Below are 26,460 nucleotides of genomic sequence, written 5' to 3'. Positions count from 1 at the left end.
TTTTGAGTTAGAGGCGATGAAGTTTTCTATAATTTTGATATAATTTGTCCCAAAAGTAGTACAACACACTGTAAAAGTTTCTTTGAGAAAGCGCAGGTGGGATTTTTTTAATTTTCATTTATGTTCTAAAAGAAATGCACTACGAAATAATTGTGTTCTCGGACTAATAGCGGAATTGTTAAGTATTGAGTCACGTTACATGTAACAAAGAAAGTTGAGGTACCACGGACAAAGCAAATATGCAAAATATCGCAAACAACACAGCACTGACAGGATGTATAAGTACAGAGACACGTCAGTGATATTTTTGTAAAGAAGACGATAGAATAATAATAGCGCTCCCGACGAACTGTGTTTGTAGGTTGCTACCTGCTCAAGAATGCCATCTTTATTTCCGCACCTTGCAGTTCCCTTAAGGTGCTAAAATTGAACGCGCTTGGCTTGACGATGAATGATAATATCGTCTTCATTTTCTGCATCAAAATCCTTGACTATGCTTGTCTGGTACACGTAGCCACCTCTATTTGACATAAAAGCTTGGAAACCTGTCATGACCGAGTTGAATAGGTCCATCGAACGAGTGTAAAGCGATCTTTAATCAACATTGGATCGGTCAAGTTGTGTACCATTTGCAGATGGCGCTTCAATCTGGTTTGCTCTATTCTGCAGTACGGGCATTCTAAGGCTGGAGCAGGTACGGCGCCACGGTTTTTTTTATTGCATGAGAAGTTCGTCAATCTCGCTTAACAAATCCGACAAACCCGTTGCGAGTGACGCCACATATGGCCGGGCTTTGTCTGGTTGCACAGTTGGCATGTCTGAGGCGCTGATCTTCCACTCGATGGGAACTGTCCCTTACCTTGCCAGCAGTACTATGTCCTATTGCGACTGCCCAGTCATGCCGAGCCTTTTTTTCAGCTGCCCTGTCGCTGATATTAACCCTGCGTTTATCAACCCCGCCACCTACAGGGTAAGACATACCATCAGCCTGTGCACCGGACTTTGAATGTTTGCCCATGGCCTGGTCAATACCTACATGGGCAACATACTTTGATTGTTTGACCGTTGCCGTCTCGAGGTTTCCATGGGCGACAACAGGCTGTACATTGGGTGCCACCACAACATCAACCACCTCTTCCTCAGTCGTGTCTGCAATTAAAAATATGTTCGTGGTATAATTGACATGTTGATGATTTATACAGACACAAAGGGAAAGCGGTGACCCGTTGTCATTTGCAACGACAGATTACTTTCATGAATCCAGACTTGTATTGAAATGTGTTGATCTGCAGTTGTGCTATTGACATTTACATTTAAACAAAGCATGCTAAATTACAAACCTCTTGGGGACACTGACCACCTCCCTCTTGACGACTGGACTGTGTCTGCTTAAGAGATATTGTATATAATTTTATAATTTGTTTTGTAATACCGATTTCACTGTATTACTACTGGAGATGATTTTATAATTTGTTTTGTAATACCGATTTCACTGTATTACTACTGTAGATGATTTTATAATTTGTTTTGTAATACCGATTTCACGGTATTACTACTGTAGATGATTTGTGACTAGTCCCATCCCATATTTTGTGATTACATCTTCATCAATCAAAACGCACATGCACATGCTATTTATGACATTCACAATTATTTGTAACCAATATGTCCTGGTTTTTGATGTAAATGCTCCCAGTTTGGTGTATTATAGTTCAACTTAAGCCACAATATAATCTGTAATTGGTTTCCAATAATAGTGTATACAAGTTTCGTAAGTAATTGTCCTCTGAAAGGCGCATACCAAGTGATGAACACACACTGTTTTGTAGACGTTCACTTCGTTGATATACTCGAGCGTTTGCTTGATATAAAACCAGTTGTTTTTGTCTGTTCTTATGCAAATGTATTTTAGGAGTAATTGTCCTGTTGCGTATTTCACTTATGTCACACTATATAAGAGTTGGTTAGGAACGTATATATATATTTTGTAATGGAATACTACGTTCTTGTTTCAGTGGGTGTATGCACATTGTTGTTTTCATCTGAAACAAAAATTGTAATGAACAAGTGAGTACAATATGTATAAAAATATCGATGATTTAACACAATAATTCGTGAACTGGACATTATCAACACACAAAGCCAAACAGCCGTTCTTAGGAAATAACAGCATGCCTTACCAAATTACATAGCGAATTTATAAATTATTCCATCAGGAATTAATAAAGAATAATGACGTTGTCTCTGTGCCATTAGCACCATCCTTGCTCATCATTTATACATTGGGCCGATATGAAAAAGGTTAGACATCAATACTATGATAAAGTATCTGTGACTAAATATGAATTGTAAATGTACTACTAGTAAATGGTTACTGTAATTTATGATTAAACACATGGTATGACAGTTCATCGTCATGTATTGTGTGTGGTTCCTGAAAAAGAAATTAAGTTGAATATGTTGACGAAACTCTGTGTCTGAATCAGATACAGTACCAAAGTAATAAAAGAAAATTATATAAAGTAGTTATGAATGAATGACACGGTAACCCCCACTCATAGGCCTATCCCTACCTCTATACACGCAGAATAAATAGGTAATACTATATACAGATATATACACAAGGCAACGACAATGTACAAGATATATACAAGCAAAAGATACCCCGGTCCAGCCTGCCCGCCCGCCCTATCAGGGATAGCGAAAAGCTTATGCGTAGCATCACCGTGAAGTACCACCACAGCAGTGCGCTCTTGGACATGGCACACGCTGCATGGTAGTACACGGTAACCCCCACTCATAGGCCTATCCCTAACTCTATACACGCAGAATAAATAAGTAATACTATATACACAAGGCAACGACAATGTACAATATATATATACAAGCAAAAGATACCCCGGTCCAGCCTGCCCGCCCGCCCGCCCTATCAGGGATAGGGATAAGCTTATGCGTAGCATCACCGTGAAGTACCACCACAGCAGTGCGCTCTTGGACATGGCACTCGCTGCATGGTAGTACACGGTAACCCCCACTCATAGGCCTATCCCTACCTCTATACACGCAGAATAAATAGGTAATACTATATACAGATATATACACAAGGCAACGACAATGTACAATATATATACAAGCAAAAGATACCCCGGTCCAGCCTGCCCGCCCGCCCGCCCGCCCGCCCTATCAGGGATAGCGATAAGCTTATGCGTAGCATCACCGTGAAGTACCACCACAGCAGTGCGCTCTTGGACATGGCACTCGCTGCATGGTAGTACACGGTAACCCCCACTCATAGGCCTATCCCTAACTCAATACACGCAGAATAAATAAGTAATACTATATACAGATATATACACAAGGCAACGACAATGTACAATATATATATACAAGCAAAAGATACCCCGGTCCAGCCTGCCCGCCCGCGCGCCCTATCAGGGATAGCGATAAGCTTATGCGTAGCATCACCGTGAAGTACCACCACAGCAGTGCGCTCTTGGACATGGCACTCGCTGCATGGTAGTACACGGTAACCCCCACTCATAGGCCTATCCCTACCTCTATACACGCAGAATAAATAGGTAATACTATATACAGATATATACACAAGGCAACGACAATGTACAAGATATATACAAGCAAAAGATACCCCGGTCCAGCCTGCCCGCCCGCCCTATCAGGGATAGCGATAAGCTTATGCGTAGCATCACCGTGAAGTACCACCACAGCAGTGCGCTCTTGGACATGGCACTCGATGCATGGTAGTACACGGTAACCCCCACTCATAGGCCTATCCCTAACTCTATACATGCAGAATAAATAAGTAATACTATATACAGATATATACACAAGGCAACGAAGTACAACACAACAGATATACACGTGGTCGGTGTCTCTATCACGAAAAAAAAAATAAATCCCCGTTCCCACTCCCTATTGGTCGGTGTCTCTATCACATCACGAAAAAAAATATCCCCGTTCCCATTCCCTATCGTTGTCCTGTATCACGCCATCAGTCCATCATTCCATTTCTCCATACTTACCTCTCCTTCGATGCCTTCTTTTTCTTTTTGTCTCCCGTGTCTTGAGCTGTCCTTCCCGTCTGCAAAAATAAAGATACATTTAGCCAAGGCATTGATAATGTTTCCCCCCTTATATCTTTTATGCGAAGCATTTTCACGGGCTTTGCCTGTGGTTTATGGGTAGCATTTTCACAGTTTCTTCGGCTGTGTATGTTTTCATCGTGCATAATTTTCTGCCCGATCTTGTGTGTTTTATCGAAGGTCCGACTGACTGAGTTTACTAATTAAAGTACTTACCTCTACCTTACTCCTCTCTATAACCAGCTCCTCCAGATTCCTCTCTCTCTCCGCCCGAGAGGGGACCACACCGCTGCCTCCGGCCACCGGCTCGTCCTGCTGTTGTCCTGTTGCTGATGCATCCTGAAATTTGATAGTGAAATTTAAAAGTAACATTTTCACAAAAAAAGAATCATTTTCACGGGAATAATATATTTGTTGCGACTAGTAAGCTAATTTACCTTGTAGGCCTTTCCAAGCTTGTCCAGGACAGCATGACGGCTTTCCACTCGCCGGGACTGGTCGTAGTACCGGTCGGCAGTCGCCACATTGTGCGCCATGTGCTTGGCCAGCTCAATGGCTTCCTCCCGGGTGGCCCCGCTCTCTCTGAGGGTGCTAACCGCCAGCTTCCTGTTCCGACTGGCGGTTAGGGTTGTCTTCTCCATCCCCTCTCCCTCGCAGAATCTATCCCACTCCGTCTGGACCAGCTTACTCATTGCCTGTAATAAAAATCACACTGACCTTATGACCTCAACGAATAATACATAATACGACCGATAGCAGACCGCGAAATAAAAACACCGTCATTTACAATGTTCAAACACATAATGTATGTCTTATGTAAATATACGTACCGAGGGCGTAAGGAATTCTCCCTTGCCCGTCAGGAACAAGTAAGGCTGTGGCTTCTCTGGTTGGTTGGCTGGCAGGCTCAGGTGTTTTGCGTACACCTTCAGGAGTCCAAGGAGGGTAGCATCTATCCTGACATGGCAGATCTTGCCGGAGCGCACCTGTAAGAGAGGGATTGATATTAATACGATAGACAGTAATACTTAATCACCTGTAAGAGAGGGATTGATATTAATACGATACACAGTAATATAATTACTTAACACTTAATACCGATAACTTATAATTTATTGTGATTTACCTCGATCTCGACATCAGCACCATTTACTGATGCAGCCGCCAGGACATCCGCCCGCCTCAAGTGGGTTATGTCCCCAGCCCTCTTGGCGTTACTCAAGAGTAACTGGAGACATAAAATGTTCCGGGCGTCCATCTTCTCTGCCCTGGACGGCTGCTCTTCTCTGCCTTCTCTATCACTTTCCTGGCTCTGATGGGTCGTTGTCCTTCCAGGTACTTGGCGATCTGCGCAGGCTCCAGATCCCCAATGTCCTCGCCACGCGCGTGGCTCGCCACCTTGGCGATGAGGATATCCTCCTTCAGGCTCTTGCTCACCGTCTTCATTGTCTCGGCGAGCGTGGTGAGCTGGTCTGTAAGGAGACGCAAATGTTGGAGCCAAGTACCCTTTCCTGCAAGGAACTGCAGGAACCCAGCCAAGCTGTGGAGGTATACCCGCAGGGTATCAGGCTTCACTCTGAAAAAGAAAAAGAGGAAATAAATGACACTGCATTGAAAGGGAGCGCATGTGTGTTACATAGTAAGTTATCAACAGCATTTGTATATATGCATTTCTTATGCGCAACATTTTCACATGTATACTTACAAGTTTCACGTATGCGTAACATTTCACATGTATAAGTAACAGTTTAACATGGCGTGCAACATTTCCCCCCAACACAACGTAAAGGCTTACAGGGTATGATTGACTTACCTGTCTTCGCGGAGGTGGCGGTTGACCTCACCGTCCACGGTCCCGATCTTCTCCAGATCCAGGAGCGCCTGCTTCGTCAGCCCTGTGGGCAACCAAAACTTCACAGCCGTCAAATGGCTCTGTGTGGTGGTAGCCTTGCGGGCTATCCCACACGCTCTGTCGGTCATCGTCTTTCTGAAAGGGAAAACAACATTTTTCGTCTCTTGTTTAAAGTCCGTACGCTGGCATAAACGTCAAGAAAGAAAATTTGTTTTCACGTCTTGGGTCGTCAGCGGCGTAAAAGGCCGGCCGAGTACGTGGAAAAAATTGCAACGACGGTACGAGCCGTACCCCGAGAATTTTTTTTTTATTCACGTCGTGGGTCGTCAGCGACGTAAAAGGCCGGCCGAGTACGTGGAAAAAATTTCAACGAGCCGTACCCCGAGAATTTTTTTTTTCTTCACGTCTTGAATCGTCAGCGGCATAAAAGGCCGGCCGAGTACGTGGAAAAAATTGCAACGACGGTACGAGCCGTACCCCGAGAAATTTTTTTTTCACGTCTTGGGTCGTCAGCGACGTAAAAGGCCGGCCGTACCCCAATTCTTTCTCACTGACAATCATACCACGTCATATTTCAATGTATTTTTTTTTCTCTAAAAACGCAATCAAAGGTACCAAATACAAACTCACCCGTAGTCTACTAGTGCCTGTTGCAGTTCCTGCTGAGCCTGGGTGCCTTCATCGTAAGGCACTGCTCCCTGGATGGCCTCGCGGAACTCTTCACTGTCCTTGGCTAGCTTGTGCACCGTCTTGAGGTGCACATCCATGCGGATCGTATTTGACCCGCACAGACAACACTCAAGACGGCCACCGTAGATCCTGTTGCCTTGGTCGCGGGGTCTGCCCTTTGTCTTCACAGGCACCGCCTCGGCGTCAGGGTGACACCGTCATATGACGTCTCAGGTTGACCACCGCAGCAGTACACCCTTCAACCTTGCACTCCCTGCGTGGTCGTTTCTGAAAATAAATAAAACAAAAACATATATATATATATGTATGTTTCAGGACCCTCTGTCCGAAACTTTTTCACATTTATGTGTAACATTTTCACATGACGGGTAGCAATTGTCAGAAAAATACACAAGTCCGTCCACCGAATAAAGTTGCTTAGAAGGGTTCGATATGTTTTACACTGATAGCCCTTAAGGGTATATATAGTATATAATAAAAAATATATTAACATAAAACTCACCGTGTCACCCCTGAACACCTTCGTAGCGGCTCTCCTCTTCCTTCCTCGAACTGGGTCGTCAGCTGGCTCTGGGTCATCAGCTTCAGAATCAGTGTCAGACCCTGACTCCTCCGCTGGCACGTCAGCAGCAACAGCTGGATCATCAGTTCCATCGGAAATGGCCTCGAACTCCGCAATAATGAGGATCTACAAACATTAAATGATCCTCAGAAAACAGAATAGATGGTTTTTAATTTCCGTAAGGATGCACAGCCTTTTTATTTGAAATTTAATGGAGAATTGATTAAAAAGGTTGATGACCATAAACATTTGGGTGTTACTTTTTCTGATAATTGTAAGTGGTCAGTACATATAGATAACATTTGCTGTAGTGCAACTAAACAAATTTTTGTTCTGAGAAAATTGAAATATATTCTTAACAGAAACAATCGTAATAAAATATATCTTGCATACATACTTCCACTTTTAGAATATGCATGTGAGCTATGGGATGGATGTTGTGTTAGAGATTCTGAAAAAATTGAGCGCTTGCAGTTTGAGGCAGCCAGAATTATTACTGGACTTCCGTAATTTGCAAGTATAGAATCCCTTCTTTTTGAAACTGGATGGGAAACTTTGAGTTCTAGAAGAAATAGACGTAAATTATGTTTATTGCATAAAATACACAACAATAATGTTCCAGAATATCTTATGGATTGTATCTCGAATTATACAGATGATAATACTAGAAACCGTTCTCACTATAGAGTACCAAGATGTAGATTGGACATATTTTCTAAATCTTTTTTCCCTTCTTCAATTCGAACATGGAATTTATTACCATTAGATATTAGATCCATACAATCATCTCCAAATTTCAAAAACACTATCTGGAGAAATGATATTTCTTTTTTGGTACCTAAATATTATTTCATTGGAAACAGGATAGAAAATATACTACATACAAAATTACGACACAGATGTAGTCCTTTAAAAGCTGATTTATACAGAGTTAATTTAGTAAATGACCCCAGTTGTGAATGTGGGTGTCCATTAGAAGATTCGATTCATTTTTTCTTAGAATGTCCACTCTACATAAACTTTAGAAATCAGCTCTTTAAAAACATTCAACACTTAGCTGATATATCTATAGAACATATTTTATTTGGAACAGACGAAATTACTGTTGAACAAAACACAATCCTTTTCAGAAATATACATAGTTATATACGCCATACAAAAAGATTCTTTGATTAATATTGCTGTATCTTAAAATGTACTCGTATCCAACTGTTATACTGTTTAAACATAATATAAAATTGTATATATTGCTGTCATCTTGAAATTTTGTATATTGTACTTATATGGAGAGGATTTTCTTAAGTTGTTATAACTTGTATCCAATCCTATTGTATATTTAGACAATAAAATATGTTTAAACTAATAGTGCGGGCGACAAACCCCTTGGCCGAAGAATCTGCAAGAAAAGTGCGAACATTTATAAGTAACATTCACAAAATTTGTTTTTTTTTCGGGCCGCCTTGTTTTTTTCTGCGGCTTCCCCTTGTCAAGTCGTAATTATATATAAACCCGCGGCTCTCGCTAGTTTTTTTTTTCTCTCGGGCCGCCTTGTTTTTTTCTGCGGCTTCCCCTTATCAAGTCGTGAACCCGCGGCTCTCGCTAGTTTTTTTTTTCTCTCGGGCCGCCTTGTTTTTTTCTGCGGCTTCCCTCTGTCTCCGGCCGTTAACCCGCGGCTCTCGCTAATTTTTTTTTCACGTTCAGGTAACAGTCATTTTCAAATCTAATCCGTCCTACAAATGTGACAACCGCGATCACAGTAAGTCAAGTTAACGATTGTTAAACTTACCTAACAGGTCCTTCTCCTTGGAAACCTCTTTCCTCTTCTTGGCAGGAGGTGCCTCCTCGTCCGAAGGACTTACTACCGCTGTAAAAGGAAATAGTCAACTTTCAATATTACTTGGTAACATTTTCACACCTAAAAATATATTTTCACAATTTGATACATTTTCATGCCCGTCACTTCGATGTCTAATGATAAACTTACCGCTGTCGTCCGATGAATAGTCATCAGCGCTGGGTGGCGGGACATATTGATCGCAGGAGTCCTCCGCTGATGACATGTCTGTTGTCTCTGTAAAAAAAATATTTGCCATGTACAGTATTCACCATTATGCGTAGCATTATCACAATTACGCGTAGCATTATCACAATCATATAGAACAGTTTTGAAAAGAAATAATACTCATAATACATACCCTGTTTCTCCTGTTCGATGTGAGCTGCCTCTGGGACCTCTGGGACGAGCTGGTCCAGAAACCGCAAAGACTTCCTTCTGGACGCACTCCTCTCCCCCGTGAACTTGCCAACCTTCGGGGCTGGGCGAGCTGCTGGAGCCGGCGACTTCTTAAAACCCTTCAACATTTTACTCTGCTGCGCCAACAGGTCCCCAATGAAGGATACACCCTTCTTCTCTTCCTTGGCGTCCAGCTTGGCCCATTCCAGGTCCAAGTCCTGCAATCCTTTCCCTGTAATAATAAGTGTAAATTTTTCAGTGCATGTTATCGTACTGAACAGTGATTAAAATTAACAGTGTTGGCCGATATCTAAATACAATGTACCTACCAGAGTCCGAGGTCTTTAGGTACGTCTCCTGCACCACGTCCTTCAGCTGGGTGACCCTGGTCTCCTCCACCACGTCCTCCTCTGTAAAAAATGAAAGGAAAGATTAGCAAGGCATGTTCACGTACTTAAGAGTGATAATGATTAACCGTGTTAGTCGATGTCTTAATACAAGGTACTCACCAGTGACAGGGGCTGTCTGGGCGTGGGGCGCACCCTCCTCCTTCTGTGTCTTCGTCGGGGTCGGCGTGACCCTGGTCTCCTCCACCACGTCCTCCTCTGTAAAAAATGAAAGGAAAGATTAGCAAGGCATGTTCACGTACTTAACCGTGATAATGATTGACAGTGTTGGCCAATATCTAAATACAAGGTACTCACCGGTGACAGGCTCTGTCTTGGGCACTATCTGCGCCTCGTACAAGATCGGGTCAGCCGTGCCAGCGTCCACCTCCACCTTCAGGTCAATAGGGACCTCCATCTTAGGGCTGGCGCCTGCGTAGTTACCTGAAATATATAATGTGTGAATACATTGCACAACAGTTCTCTATGAAGTTTGCATTACCTGAAGAAAAAAAAATAATGTGTGAATACATAGCACAATAGTTCCCAATGAAGAGTTGAAAGTAAAGATTTAACATAGGAGGTAAAGGTACTCACCTATAGAAAGGTAACTGTCGGTCCAAGCCTGGACGCGGTTGGCTGCACCGCCGACTCTCAGGCTTGCCCGTCCCAGTCCTGACCGCATCTGCCTCTTCCCCATAAACAGGCTCCTAACAGGCCGTCCCAAACTTGTATTTAGGACAAACCTGCTAGCATGCCTGACATGCAGCGGGTCCTGTCCTCCCGTGCCCACCACGCTGCCTCCTGTCCAATCTTCCTCTCAATCCTCTGCTGGTCCATCCTTCTGGCGTATTGGACGCGGGCCAGCCACCAAGGCTCACTAGGCGGTGGGATGTTCACATCTGGCGAACTCCACGTCAGGTCCTTCCACATACCATCCCGAAGAATGGTGTGCTTCCGGGCCGCCCTACTAGTCTCATGGTAATCCTTGGTGATAACCTTGTTGGATTCTTCCATTAACACCTGCAATGTAAATGTTATGTGTAACATTGGAGAATATCCGCCCGCTGCCTCTCGATGAAAAATCCTCGGACATAGAAATTTCTCCCCGCTGAAATTATTTTCCCCCTGCTAATCGTACTACCCGCGGCCGCCCGCTAAAACGTCTTCCGCGGATCCTCGATGAAATGAAATGTAAACGTTATGTGTAACATTTTCGCTGATTTTCAAAAGTGTGGACCGATTTCAACAAGTAACAGTGTAGATCGATACTTATAACCCTACTCACCAGCCTTCTAGTTATCAGCTCCGGCTCTATCGTGGGCTTCTCCGTGGTCGGGATCCCCCAGGTCCTCATCTGTGACATCGGCATCTTCGTCGGCCGCCACTCGCATCCGGACCTCTGGATCTTGGTTACGGGTACATCACGCACCACTACCTTCGGCACACCATCTTGAAAGATGATGTGCTTCGGGCCTGTCCCACTCGTCAGTCCCGTGGAGGGGTCCTCTATTATCTGCAATTTAAACGTTAGGTGTAACATTTTCACTGAATGATTCATTTAAATGTGAAATATTCACTGATGAATTTTCCCTGGTCGTCGCAAGAGGCCGCGGTAGCCCGCCAAAAGATCTTGCGATGTACCTCGTAGAAAAATCCTCGGACGTGAACATTTCTTCCCGATAAATTTTTGTATGTCCCCTGGTCGTTGCAAGAGGCCGCTGTAGCCCGCTAAAAGATCTTGCGATGTACCTCGTAGAAAAATCCTCGGACGTGAACATTTCTTCCCGATGAATTTTTTTTTTCCACTGGTCGTCGCAAGAGGCCGCGGTAGCCCGCTAAAAGATCTTGCGATGTACCTCGTAGAAAAATCCTCGGACGTGAACATTTCTTCCCGATGAAAAATATTTATTTTTTACCCCTGCTAGTCGTAAGACCCGCGGTTGCCCGCTAAAAGCCAAAGGCCGCGATTAATGAAACTTTCCACCGCTGCTTGTAACAGGGGACTGACCATATCTACCCGCGCCTCGTACAGGCAGAAAGGGAAAGGCCGCGACCGATGAATCTGTCCGCCGCTGCTTGAAGCAGGGACGAACCATATATACCCGCGCCTCGTACCAGCGGAAAGGGAAAGGTAGAGGCCTCGATCAATGAAACTGTCAGCCACTGCTTGTAGCGGGGGAGGGGGGGGGGGTAATTTTCACAATTAAACTCATTGGGAAAGTAAAAGTTTTATGCGTAGCATTTTCACCGATACATTTAACAAAATTATGTGTAACATTTTCACATTTAAACTCAGGGTTAGGTTAGGGTTAGGGTTAGGGTTAGGGTTTAGGGTTTAGGGTTAGGGTTAGGGTTACAGATACTTGTAACATTTTCACAGAAGGTAAGACCGGTGCTCTTTTACTTTTTAGTGTGGATTGCCTGAGACCTCGTACTAATGTACATCGCTCGGGCAGGCAGCAATCAGTATTGGCAATTCCTATCCACGCCTTTCTCGTTAAAGGTTCCCGAATAAAATGACACAACTCCTATCCGTAACATTTTCACATCTAATGCGTAACAATTCACAAGACCCGAACACGTTTAACCGTTTTACTTATTTATTTTTGATGGGTTTCGTACTTTGAAATGAGGGAATTGTCACGGCCTGCAAGAAGACTACGCGCAAATATTACCGGCGCCTTTCTCTTTATCCGTCGCCAAATGAAATAACGAACTCTTATGGGGAACATTTTCACATCCATATGCGGAACCCTTCACAAGACAGCAAGAGGGAAGGCCGTTTTAATTTTTTTTGTGTAATGGGTTTCGGGCTTTGAACAGCGGGGTATTTTCTAAACCCATAAGGCCTACGTAGTCCTCGATTGGCAGAGGCCTGGCAACAGCCGTTACTCCTCGGTACATGGGGGTGGGATGTCACTGTTTGCAAATCGACCAAGTCCCAAAGTAGCCTTTTCACCCTTGACTCGGGGCTGCATTTAAACACGATCGAAAATCATGGAAAGGTGCCGGAGAAGGTAGTAGAAGAGAAAAGGGGTTGTTCTACTCACCGTGGGCGTCGCTTGTCGCACGTGTACAGGGGCCTAGCCCTTGTAGTTAAGGATATACGGGGATCGCCGAGAAAGTTGACACGGCACCCGATACACCATGCTATCCGATCGTGAACTGTTCCCGAAGTCGAGAGCTACCGATGCTTCTTTCCAGTTTTCCCGTCCGTGAACAGACTAAGTTTCTGCGAGTTTCTAAGTTTTATGCGTAACATTGTGCAATAATTTCACGGCGTGAAACCGTGAAATTTCGGATGAAGTGATCACTGTCAAGTGTTGTAATCTCTTTTAAACATAAACAATGTCATTCCAAAAACATTTTTGTCTCGAAAAACACGAAAACTGGCACAGAAACACTTCTATATGTACTGAATGTGTAAACTTTTAATCAGGATCTGAACATCATAATATTCAGTATGCTAAAAATAAGTGTTATAAAAGCTCGGACGGCAACTAGCTTAACATATTTTGTATAGTTTCATCACTCGAAAAATAAAATTGAGAATGGAAATAGGGAATGTGCTAAAGAGACAACAACCCAACCATAGAACAGACAACAGCATAGTCCTTCAGAGGTATTTTTATCGTTCGGCTGCTGTCTTATTGACGCATGTGCAATATGTCCGATTATATAAATCCTTTGGATCATAGTGGGTGCAATATTACCTATTAATTTAGAAATACGACGATGAGGTATGAGTGCCAAATGAGACATCTTTCCATTCAAGACACAATCTAGTAACGTAAGCTTTTGCAGTGTCAAAAACTCGTTGGAAGTACAATGATAAATTGCTGGCATATATTGGTGATTTTGAATCTGTTCAAAGTTTTGATTTTTTTTACCCTATATACCTCTTAGCCTTATATTCTTATTAAGAAAAAATTCACACACCTACCTAAATGGACATTTAAAAAGTCAGAATGCGAATACATATGTTCCAATTCTTTTAGGTCATTTTCTAGCAGCAACAAACAAAAGAACTATGTCAAATGGACATGCTTTGATACTATATCTGCCCCTGAATTTTTACTAGATAACACTTTTGTTCACTTTGGAGATTCCGTTTATCGTCAAGTTATCGGAATTCCAATAGGGACTACCTGTGCACCACTTATCGCGGACCTGTTTTTGTATTGATATGAGTTATAATTTATGACTAAAATCAACAAAGACCCATCGAAACAACATCTGATACAAAAACATACTTTTAGATATTTGGATCCAATACTGGGTCTCAATAATGACGACTTCAGTATGTATACTAGAGAAATTTATCCTGCTAAACTTACTTTAGATAAAGCTAATCTTGATATCTTTATCATTAACGGGAAGCTTAATACAAAAATTAATGGTAAAAAAAGATAATTTTTCATTTCCTATCCATTTTTAGATGGTGATGTTCCCTTGTCACCATCCTACTCGTGTATGTATCAACGTATTATATTTTAGCGAGAAAATAATTATGAATTGGGTCCGAGACCATAGTTATTTCCTAGTGCATTTCTTTTAGACAATAAATGAAAATTAAAAAAAAATCCATCTGCACTTTCTGAATAATATTTCTACAGTGTGTTGTACTACTTTTGGGACAGATTATATCAAAATTATAGAAAACTTCATCAGCTCTAACTCAGAATATGGACAATATTATGTTAAGGGGGTATTGAAATCTTTTGACAGTTCGGCCAAAACAGTCCTGTGTTAAACTTGCCTTGTTCCGAAAATTAAGGTTACCTTCTGAACTTGATGGAACGTTGACAAAATAATATAAAACGCAGTCAAGACAAATCAAAAAGTATAAAGTTAAATATGTACCTGGAATAAATCTCTCAATTTTGATACACTTTTCCCCTTTCTGTGAGTGACCATAATTTCTGTTTGCAGTGACCAACTCGAAACCGCTCTCGTCCATGAACCTTAATCAAATACTGAAGTACTGAACATCGGATGACCACAAGTTCTTGTGGATGGTCCCAAACACTTGTCTCAGAAAAAAAAGGCAATGTCTATTTTGCCGGCTCCGGAAAATAGCAATCTATATAGAGTTTTGCTATTTTGCAGGTCCTATTTCAGACTTTTAATCCGACTATTAGAAATAAAAAATATTTGTAAGAAATTATGTATATACAAATCGGATATAGGGCTAAATGTCAATAAGTTTTTAGTCTTTACTTTGACTTCATGGTCTGGTATATTAACTTTTGGTGAACTGCAATCATTAAATTACATGTACATACGTTAATTTCTGTTAAACGTTCGAAGATAGAAGACGAAAAACTTAAATTAAATGATAAGTTCGACTCATATGAAGACATACAGCAGGTTTTAAAGGAGTTTGAAAAAGATAACTATGTTCAACTATGGAAGCGGGATTCGAGGACAATCAAATTCATGAAAACCAGAGCACCAAACAAAAATTAAACAATAGGCTACTCTATGGTCCTATTAAGTATTGCTGTGTTCATGGAGGCACACAAAACTTCATCTACTGATAAGTCTAGTTATTTCATCATTTCATCTGTATCTGTGTATATATATACGTGGAAGATACCAATCCTGATTTTTTTATACATGTACATTCATCTCTGTTTTTTTCTTGTAACTAAATAAATTTCAAAATATTTGAGTCGAATAGCAACATTCAACCTCTTTCAATCGAAGTAACCCTAACTTTGTGTATACTTTGCACTAACAAGTACGTTTTGGTGTAGTGCGTAAAATTGCAAAACTAAAAAAGCAAATAAGGGTTAAATGTGTTATTCTCGCTTATCATCGAATAACGAATAAACTATTTAAGAACCCTATCCAACAACCTTTTTTAAGATGGTATATCTTCTTGCAGGTCAACGTCCTTACCAGGCTACATTCAAGCAGAACTGTCTTTTGTTCATTCAACTGCAAGTGTACAACTCCAGATGGACAACAGCTAACAGTGTCGAAATACAACAATGAACATAAACATGAAATCAATGAAATTTGTTTCAAGTACTTGCCAAAACAGAGACATCATTCTATCTTCCGAAGAAAGACAAGATGTAGAAAACATGCTCAAAGTAAACGCTAACAAAAAGATGCTACAGAACTTTGTAATGCAGAAAAATGAAAAGAAAGTTGTTTTGAAAGATGTGCACGATATACATTCAGGCATAAAGAAAATAGACAAAGATAGACCAAGTCAACTTAATGATTGGGTGCTGTTGTCGAATATGTCACGGATGGTGACAAAAACCTGAAAGCAATCTTCTTTCAAGATGAAGCTATAAAGTCAACTTCGAACAGTTTCCCGAAATTAAACTTATTGATGCGACATACAAAACAAACAATCTGCGACTGTCACTTTATTTCATAATTACAGTTGATGGTAATGGGCAGATTGAAATTGTTGTATTGTTTCTGTTAACTGAGGAGGATCAAGATTTGTCGCATCCATCATAGAACTGTTTAAAAATACATAAGACTTCATGGGAAAATGTTTTTAAAAGTTATATTAACTAATAAAGATATTTCCGAACGGAATGTATTGAGTTTTAAAAGCGATGCCTGATGCTAATCTCCAGTTATTCACAGTCATGTGCTATGCAATTTCAGGAGAGAGATAACACCTGAAAAACTTGGTATCACTCCCGGGTAAAAAAAATCAGCTCCTTAATTAGAAACTGTACAGAAAATATCTTACTGAAGATCGAAGGAATAATATAAATCTTGTTATGAAAAATTGACATCTGAACGGTACCGTAGTCTCCTATTTCAACAGAAACTGGCATATTATAAGGTCAGAATATGTTTACGGACTTAAACATGGAGTCAACCTTGGAAATAAAACAAATAACAGAATCGAAAGTATTAATGATAAAGTGAAGTCCGTACTGACTATCCATCCAAACCTGCCCAGAATTCACAGGAAGTATTCTGATCGCCATAAAATCATTAAGAACAGAACGAGATCATAAAACTGTTGGCATGTTTCTGACGAAACCGGTTAATGCGTCTGATACGGAATCTGCCGAATACAAATACCAAGAACTGTTAACGCCGTACGCACTTAGGTATGTATTGAAACAAACTTCAAACTGTAGCGATGTCGTATTGAAAAAGTAAGAGAACTGGACATGTGGAGAATTTTGGTGTGCGGAGAGTAAACTTAAAGAGGGGCAAGTAGAGTGGAATTCATTTGTACATGCACATTCTTCAAAAGTATGTTTCTCCCATGTAGACACAAACTTTGAGATGTCAACAATGAAGACTTGTTTCAGATGAATGGAATATACCAGAGATGAAACTTAGGCACATATACTAGATCTCATAGACTCCAAAACGTAGCCGTAAATTGTCACAAAGTGAGAAATACAGACAAACACAGCTTCATGCCCAGCAGATTGCAACTTTGTTTTCGACAGCAACAGGAAACGATTATTTAAACAAAACATCCACTTTACAAAATATATTAAAACATTGAAATGATGGAAAGCATTGTTTAGTGGTGGAAGTTCTTGAAGTGGAAACATCATCCTGATCAACTGGAATCACAAAGCGAAGTTTTAGAACTGACTGAATAAGTGGAAAGTATTACCGATAGTCACTGTAGTGAAAGTGGTGAAATCGAACCAGAGAGAGATGACATTAAACTCAAACATAACTAATTGAACTCTGCTGAAACGATTTCGAGTATAGCTTTACCACCTACAATGAAAAAGCGCGGGAGACCAAAGGGAATTACACAAACTGTAAAAGGATTACCTAAATAGCAGGCACGAAAGACAAAATGTATTACTTTTGATCAAAAAGCGTCCAAGGAGACTGATGTGATTGTATTAGAATGGTTTGTTGGAAAAGAAATAGCAAAGTCAGCGGTTGATGACGGTCTTGTGATAGAAGAGGAACACGTAGAAACTTGCCCTGAAATGGTTTCAACTTTATGTTTAGACAAACTAGTAAATATAAGATTAATAGAGAAATATTGCACAAAAGAAGCTTGGAAATCGATCGAAAGCATTTATTGTATTAAAGATGAATTAAATTTATATATCTGCAATTTTTGCAAAAGCGATGCAGACGCAAAAGAAACCAGTGTCATGTGCAGTTCATGTCTTCAGTGGCAGCATCTTTCGTGTGCAAGTCTAAATAATGCACCAAAAGCAAGGCACTGGTTTTGTTACATTTTTAAACATTTTGAGCTTGTTGATTTGTTTTAGAACCATAACCTTAGAATATGATATAATTTATTTTTAATATATATGATTTGTAAATGTGTTTTAAAAAATACATATAGTTTAAGAGACTTCTTAATACGTTGAGAGTATCAATTTTACTAGTTCTATCTAAAGTTATGAAGAAGACATATTTGTTTAGAGATATTCTAACTAAAGTTTATTTTTTTCTATATTTTTTCTATTCTTGTATTCTGAAAATCCTAATTTAGACCGGCAAAATAGCCAAACTCAATATAGATTGCTATTTTGCTGGAGCCAGCAAAATAGCATTTTAGATTCTATTTTGACGGAGCCGGAAATATAACCACGGCGGCCAAAAATAATAACATCTCTATAACTGAAAGTGAGGTTAATGCACAGATATAATTTTTTTCTGAGATGATAAATAAATGACAGGGAATTAAAATGTGGTATTCAGGTGAATTTTAATCTGACAACTGTCCGAGAGAAAGATTATCCAAAGAAACATCTATAATATCGACCAGTACCTTTTCTATCTTTTTTTTTGCAACAAACAACAATGTTAATAGATAAAGTTGATAATCAAATTCGGACGCTTAATACCAGGGAGGGCACCGAATAAGCAAATACAAATATATATCATGGGGTAAAGCAGAACAGATATCTTATTAACATATCTCATTTATTTAGGCGTAGAAAAGAAGTCCCCTTTAGTGTACGTTCTAATGATTTCTTGGTTCAAATACATTTTGCCAAATATTGATATATCTTAAATGATTCTCCCCATTTACTTCTTGGCTAAATAACATTGTTCTGCATAGTATACCGATTGATCTATTAATAGATTATAAAAAAACATAAAGAAGCTACTATATCTAAAGCTTGAATATATCATATGTTATGATAATTTATATTAAAATATATAATTTAAATTGGTTGCTGAATATACTATAATTAAATGTCCTAAATAATACGTTTGATGTTTCATCAAGATGCAATGAAAATGAAAGGTGTAAAATTTGTTACAGCTCTAAGTCTAAATTTGGTAAAGGTGACTGGGGAAAATAATTTTTTTAATAAAATTTTCACTACATTTGAGCAACAAGAATGTCCAAAAACTGCTTCGTTTTTGGTACGCATCGGTGTAAAATTTGGTATTCGGATGATTTTTTTAACAGACAACTGTACGCTAGAAGGTTTATCTTGGGAATCATCCATAATATCAACTAGAACCCTTTTACATTTTTTAAAATCAAAATACCAATGTAAAAAGATAAAAATGATCAACAAAATCAAGACGCCAAATATCAAGGATGGCACAAAATAAGCAAATTAATAAAAAAAAAATGGAGCAAAAGAGAACACAAATCTTTTGAAATACTAATTATATTTACAGGCGTAGACAAGCTCTCCTTTTAATGTACGTTTCGGTGAGTTTTTTGTTTCAAATATTTTTGCTTAGCATTTGTATATCATAAATGATTTTGAATAGTTACTTTCTTTTTAAACACAGAGTATACCTATTTACCTATAAATAGATTACAGAGTATACATATTTGCTGTACCTATAAATAGATTACAGAGTATACCTATTTGCTGTACCTAAAAAAAAGATTACAAACAGACATTAGGGTCAACATTTTAATAGATTACAAACAGAAAGAACGGTCAATATTTCATCCATTTGCCTATTTATAGATTACAAACAGATAAAACGGTCGATATATGATAATAAAGTTACGATAATTTTTCTATAAATGAATAGATATATATAGGGACAACAACTACTGTGACATTTTTTCCTCCGGATCAAATTTCACTCGGATATAATTTTGCTTTACACTTGCGTCGCACATATTTGGGGGGGGGGGGGGGGGGGGCATATTTTATTAGTCCTGTCCTGGGACAATAACTAAAACAATGTTGTTCTTCAAATCTTTTAAAAATGATCCTACTGAAGCATGTTAAGTGTGAATCTCAGTGACTCGATATACATATATGTATTTGATATTTCCTAAGGAAACTTATTAAAAATATTTGATTGGTAATTAATTATATGTCTGAGGCGTTTTTAAATACTAAAAAAGGTAAGCGGGATTCAAATGAGATTAATATCCCAGGGTATAGCAATGAAAGAAAAGATAGAGAAAATAAAAAAGGTGGGGGATGGATAGTTTACTTTGATAATGATATTAAATATGAAAGAATGACATTATTACAGAATGAAAACATAGAAACTGTCTGGTTTAAGATTTTTCCAAAACACAAAGAATCATTTTTATTATGTTTTGTATACAGACCACCTAATAGCCAAACCTCTTGGTATACTTATTTTGAAAATGAGGTTGTAAAAGGCTTATCTATAAATGATAATATATTGCTAATGGGCGACTTTAATATTGATTTTTTGAAGCCTCTTCCTTCTAAATGGTCAACTTATATTACAACATATGGTCTTCTTCAAATGGTGGTTGACCCTACTAGAGTTACTTCTACTAGTGTCACTTTAATTGATCATATTTACAGTACAAATCCTAGTTTACAAGTCTTATCAATGTAATAGTACCATCATACGCCCCAGGTGATCATTATCCTGTTAGCTGTACTGTAAACAAATTTGCAAAGCTTATTAAAGACAAACCAGATTCACATTTTGAGATCAAATACAGAAACTTCAAAACATTTAATGATGAAATGTTTTTACAAGATTTGTCAAATCAACCATTCGATATAATACAGGAAATCAATGATCCAAACGAAGCAATGGACATGTGGTATTACTTACTTGTCAATGTATTAGATAAACATGCACCTGTTGTTACTAGACGTGTAAAAAATAAATGTCAACCTGAATGGTATACTAATGAAATCGGTAAATCAAAATTCCGATGAGATTATTTTCACAAAAAGAAAGACACTGAAAATTATAAAAAAATATAGGAACAAAACTAGTGAATTAATCCGTTATGCAAAAGCAAAATATTTTATGGATGCAATAGATAACGATAAAAACTGTAAAATTCTTTGGAGGCATTTGAAGGATATGAATTCAACAACAAAACAGGAAATTGACATTTTAACACACGTAGGAAAAGTACTTATAAACAAAAATGATATTGCTAACTGCTTAAATGATCATTTTATCACAGTAGATGAGAAGCTTATATCAAATCCTCACAAAAGTTTTAAATCTGAGAAAATTAATAACTATGTCAATTCAAAAATAATTGATGATACTAAATTCTCATTATATACTGTCACAAATGACCAGGTTCTACAAGGTCTAAAGGATCTAGACATAACTTAATCAACTGGAACTTGTTATATATTTAGATATATATTATATGTATATGTGTAATTCAGTTTATATGTTTTACGGAACTGTACAAGTGATGTCCGGAAACGCCTTTTTGTTTTACTCTCTCTTATTAAAAATGTCTTTAACGTAAGATGTGTGTTTGTTCCTTCATGAGCTAGTCGCAACCCAAACACTAATACTATTAAGACGAGGCGATATCGTTACAAACTGATGGAGTTGGACCCAGAATTTTAAAACTATCAAGGTCGATTGTAGCAAGCCCCCTTGCTCACATAATAAACCTTAGTTTAGGTACAGGAATATTTCCTAATATATTAAAATCTGCTAAAGTTGCTCCCATATTTAAAGGAGGGGATAAAACAGACCCAAACAATTATAGACCCATTTCAATTTTACCATCTGTGTCCAAGTTATTTGAAAACACTGTCTTTAAACAACTATATGTATTCTTAACCACACACAAATTATTAATACAACAGCAGTCTGGATTTAGAGAAAAAAACTTTTTGTCATACAGCACTCATTAAAATAATTGATAAATGGTTAGAAGAATTGGACAATGGAAATTTTACCGCTTTTCTCTTTTTAGATTTTAAGAAGGCTTTTGATACGGTAAATCACAATATACTTTTATCAAAACTCAAATTATACAAATGCGATGACCCTTGTAAAATGGTTTTCATCGTACCTCTCTCATAGAATGCAAAAAGTTAAGTTAGGAACCACTGAATCAAAATATAAAACTGTAACTTTTGGAGTTTCTCAAGGTTCTATACTTGGACCTTTATTGTTCCTAATTTATATAAATGACTTACCATTAACCTTAGAATATACAGAATCTGATCTATATGCTGATGATACAACTTTACATTTATCATCTAAATCTATTGTAAATTTAAATATATGTTTAAATAAAGACTTAGACAATGTTATTAAATGGTGTAAAGAAAATGATATGACGATAAATAGCAAGAAATCAAAATGTATGCTTGTTGGATCAGACAGAAAACTGGTAAACTGTAATGAATGTTTATGTGTTTTATCACAAGATAATATCGCTTTAGATAATGTTGAAGTTGAAAAACTTCTCGGAATTCATATTGATAAATATGCGAAACTATTTCAACCAGAATATATTTGTTAAAAAGGTTGAAACGTTATTTACCATTAAAGGGTCTTATTCTTTTTAAAATAGCTATTTATTACCCATTATTGACTACTGTTGTACAGTATGGGGTCTTACCACACACATTAATCTGGAGAGGATACATAAGCTCCAAAAACGTGCTGCAAGATTAGTTTTATCTGTTTCTTTTGATTTTCCATCAACAGTAATGTTTAAAAAACTTGCATGGATGACTATATTTACGAGGATACACTATTTTCAAGCTGTGTTAATGTTTAAATGTATGAATGGTCTAGCACCTGATTATCTATCTATTAAACTTACTGCTTGTGCTAATCTTTATAATTATTGTCCGAGGTCGACAACATCAGGACTTCTTCATGTATCAAGACCTAATTCTGATTTTTTAAAAAGAACATTTAAATATTCTGGTCTTTTTACCTGGAATACTTTACCAAATAATATTAAAGAAATAGATAATTTAGATACATTTAAGACCAACTGTTCAAACTATTTTCTAACTGAACAGAATAAAGATGCACGAAACTAATGTATTTTTTCTTCTTTTACTGAATGCATATGTACTTATTCAATATTTAAGCTGCTATATTTAACTGTATTATGTATTTTATTTTGTATGTATTTTTTTTCTGTTTTCTATTTGTAGTAATAGTTTTTGAAGGCCTCATGGAAGATTAACATGTAATTGTTAAATGTGTTACCTTCGTTAAATAAAGAATTTTATTATTATGAGACATTGTTGTTATATACCTTATATATGAAATTAAATCTGTCTAACATTGTACAGATTCAGGTTCAGATTCAATATTTTATTTGAGTCTCACCACTTGTAAGACATATTATACAATCATCATAATATATACATTGAATCAAACAATAATTTTATAAATTAAAATACAAGTGCCATTCTATAAAGAATTATGAGAGACTATAGAAATCAATATGAATTATAACTATTTTATTTATCATGTCTATAAAAACATTTTTGTTATGTAAAACCATACAACTACAATTATCATGTCTATAAATATTTCAAGTTTATAAAAACATAACCATCAATTAAGCATATAAAACTATTCTTCTACTTAAAATGTTAAAGCAGGTCTTGGCAATCACATCAACACAATCAGTATTTTTTTAAAAAGATATATAAACTTATCATCATCAGATAAAATATTAAAATCACCATTACTTCTTTTAACTTCATAAAATAAACTTTCACGTAAATCTGCAAATAAAGGACAATCTAAAATAATATGTTTCTCATCTTCAATTTTATCCTTGCACACAAAGCAAGCTCTTTCATTTACAGTTTTATTTTCATAATAAGCCAAGATAATGATATTTTTATACAATACACAATTTTTTTTAAGCCTGAGTTAACACTGAACCACTCAGTTAAGTTTCCATTCAATTTAATTGCACATGAATTGTCATTGATATGGTTAAATTTATAAATTTACTGTTTACAAATTTTTGAATTTTTTGAAATACTAAGGCTTTTCTACCTCAGGCATAGATTACCTCAGCTGTATTTGGCAAAACTTTTAGGAATTTTGGTTCTCAATGCTCTTCAACTTCGTACTTTATTTGGCCTTTTTAAAAACTTTTTTGGATTCGAGCGTCACTGATGAGTCTTTTGTAGATGAAACGCGCGTCTGGCGTATATACTAAATTTAGTCCTGGTATATATGATGAGTTTATTTACAACCACTGGGTCGATGCCACTGCTGGTGGAGATTTATTTCCCTGAGGGTATCACAAGCCCAGTAGTCGGCACTTTTTGTGCTGACATGAATTGTCATTGATATGGTTATATTTATAAATTTACGGTTTACAAATTTTGATTTTTTTTAAATACTAAGGCTTTTCTACCTCAGGCATATATTACCTTAGCTGTATTTGGCAAAACTTTTAGGAATTTTGGTCCTCAATGCTCTTCAACTTCGTACTTTATTTGGCCTTTTTAACTTTTTTGGATTCGAGCGTCACTGATGAGTCTTTTGTAGACGAAACGCGCGTCTGGCGTATATACTAAATTTAGTCCTGGTATCTATGATGAGTTTATTTATATGTTATATACCTCTATTTGGTATTTCTGGTTACCGGAAATGTAGGACATAATTTAGCCTGTTTATTGTATTTTACGGGACTGTATACCTTTTTATGCTTGTCGGCGGCGAACAGTTAGTGTCGTCTGTCACCCATGTGTTGTGTTAGATGGCAGTAAAATAAAATTTGGAAAACGAAAAGCGTGACTTCAATCCCATAGTCCCCCCCAGACAATAAAAAGGATTGAGGCCCACGACATGGTGGAGGACTTAAAAGGCTCTTTTTAGCGTAAATATTGCTTTTATTTGTGATATAATTTTTGGTGAACATTATTTTTGCGAACACGTGGAAGTGGACAATTTTGTCAGCGACAAGTCAGCTACATATTTTGATTAGTATCTCATAATTATTTGGTGATAAAGTATCGCCAGTGCATGTCTCAACAACTCAGCATCCGATATTATCCGTTTTCGTTTATTTAGGAAGGAAAAATGATGCATGCATAGACAGGGTGATAATAGTATCGCCAGTATTATAATATTGCATTCCAAATTAAATAAATGTGCAGTAAACAGTTTTGAATACGTGTGTAGACATATAATATTTTCGATGCTCCAATTAATACTTGTTTGGTGATATTTGTATCGCCAATGAGTTTCAAGTAGTGCCTATTGTATCCATTCTATTAACATGAACACAAAGTTTTGTACCGGTAAATGGTGATTATGTCAGATGAAAATTCCGAGCCTTCTATAGAACACAACGAATATCAAAGCGATTCAGAAACGGACAGTAACATACAAAGTTTATCTTCTAGATCATTATTAAGTGACGGATTCCTTGAGGATAACGAAATTGTAGGACTAACAGAGTTTGATTTACAAAATGTAGGTGATGTTAATTCTCCAGACAACACTGCAAATTTTGAACCAGAAATAAATGTGTTATTAGCCGAGGCAAGTCCAATTACATCTACCCCACAACCGTTAAATGTAACAGAAATCCCCACAGAATCGGTTGATCTACCTATTAAGATTCAGACTACTTCAATAATGAGCAAATTAGTCAGGTGTCGTGAATTTTCAGGATACCCCCAAGATAATGCGAAAGGATTTTTCAGTGAATTTGAATCTTACGCACTTCTCCATGAATTGCCAGAAACAGACAAAAGACGCATTGCAGCATTTCATTTACATCTAAAGGGGCCTGCGTTAACTTGGTACAATTCTTTGAGTGACGAGTCTAAAAGTTCGTGGATAACAATTTGTGTTTTGTTCAAGGAAAAATATATAAATTTTAGTTGGCAAAGCGCAACAGTTATAATGGAAAGTGAAATTTTTCAAAACATGGTATTATCTCCGGGTCAGTCGTTAGAAGATTATTTCAGTCAGCTGTCGGAAAAAGCTCAAATATTAAGAAAGCATGACCACGAGTTAGTAGCAAAATTTATAAGTGGGTTGCCCGAAAAAATGTCGTTTTTGGAAAATGACGCAGTCATTGTTCCATAACTGCCGACCTGATTTCTCTGCCTACCGCGCTTGGTTTCGTATTTACTAATTTCAATACAAACTGGAATGTGCTTGTGTTATCATTATGCATGAGCATTGTGTAGTAATCAGCCAGGAACCAGTTTACAAACTAACTGGTTTCTGTTTGTATTCCACTACAGTCGAACAAAGTGTTGTAGTTTGACAGGAACCAGTCCAGAATTTTGTAAACTACAAAACGTGATCGGTTATTATCATTCCGTTTTGGTGTTTCATACCGACTTATATGGTTTGAATAAGCTTAAGACCCTTCAAACATTAATGTGATAGGTATATTAAAGACTGTTTTACAAAAGGATGAAACTGTTTTGCTTTAAAAGTCGTACTATAGTGATATATGTTATGTACGG

The sequence above is a fragment of the Mytilus edulis genome, chromosome 8 (genome assembly GCF_963676685.1).
Source record: "Mytilus edulis chromosome 8, xbMytEdul2.2, whole genome shotgun sequence".
NCBI classification, from domain to species: domain Eukaryota; kingdom Metazoa; phylum Mollusca; class Bivalvia; order Mytilida; family Mytilidae; genus Mytilus; species Mytilus edulis.
Note: the sequence above shows the minus strand (reverse complement) of the source record.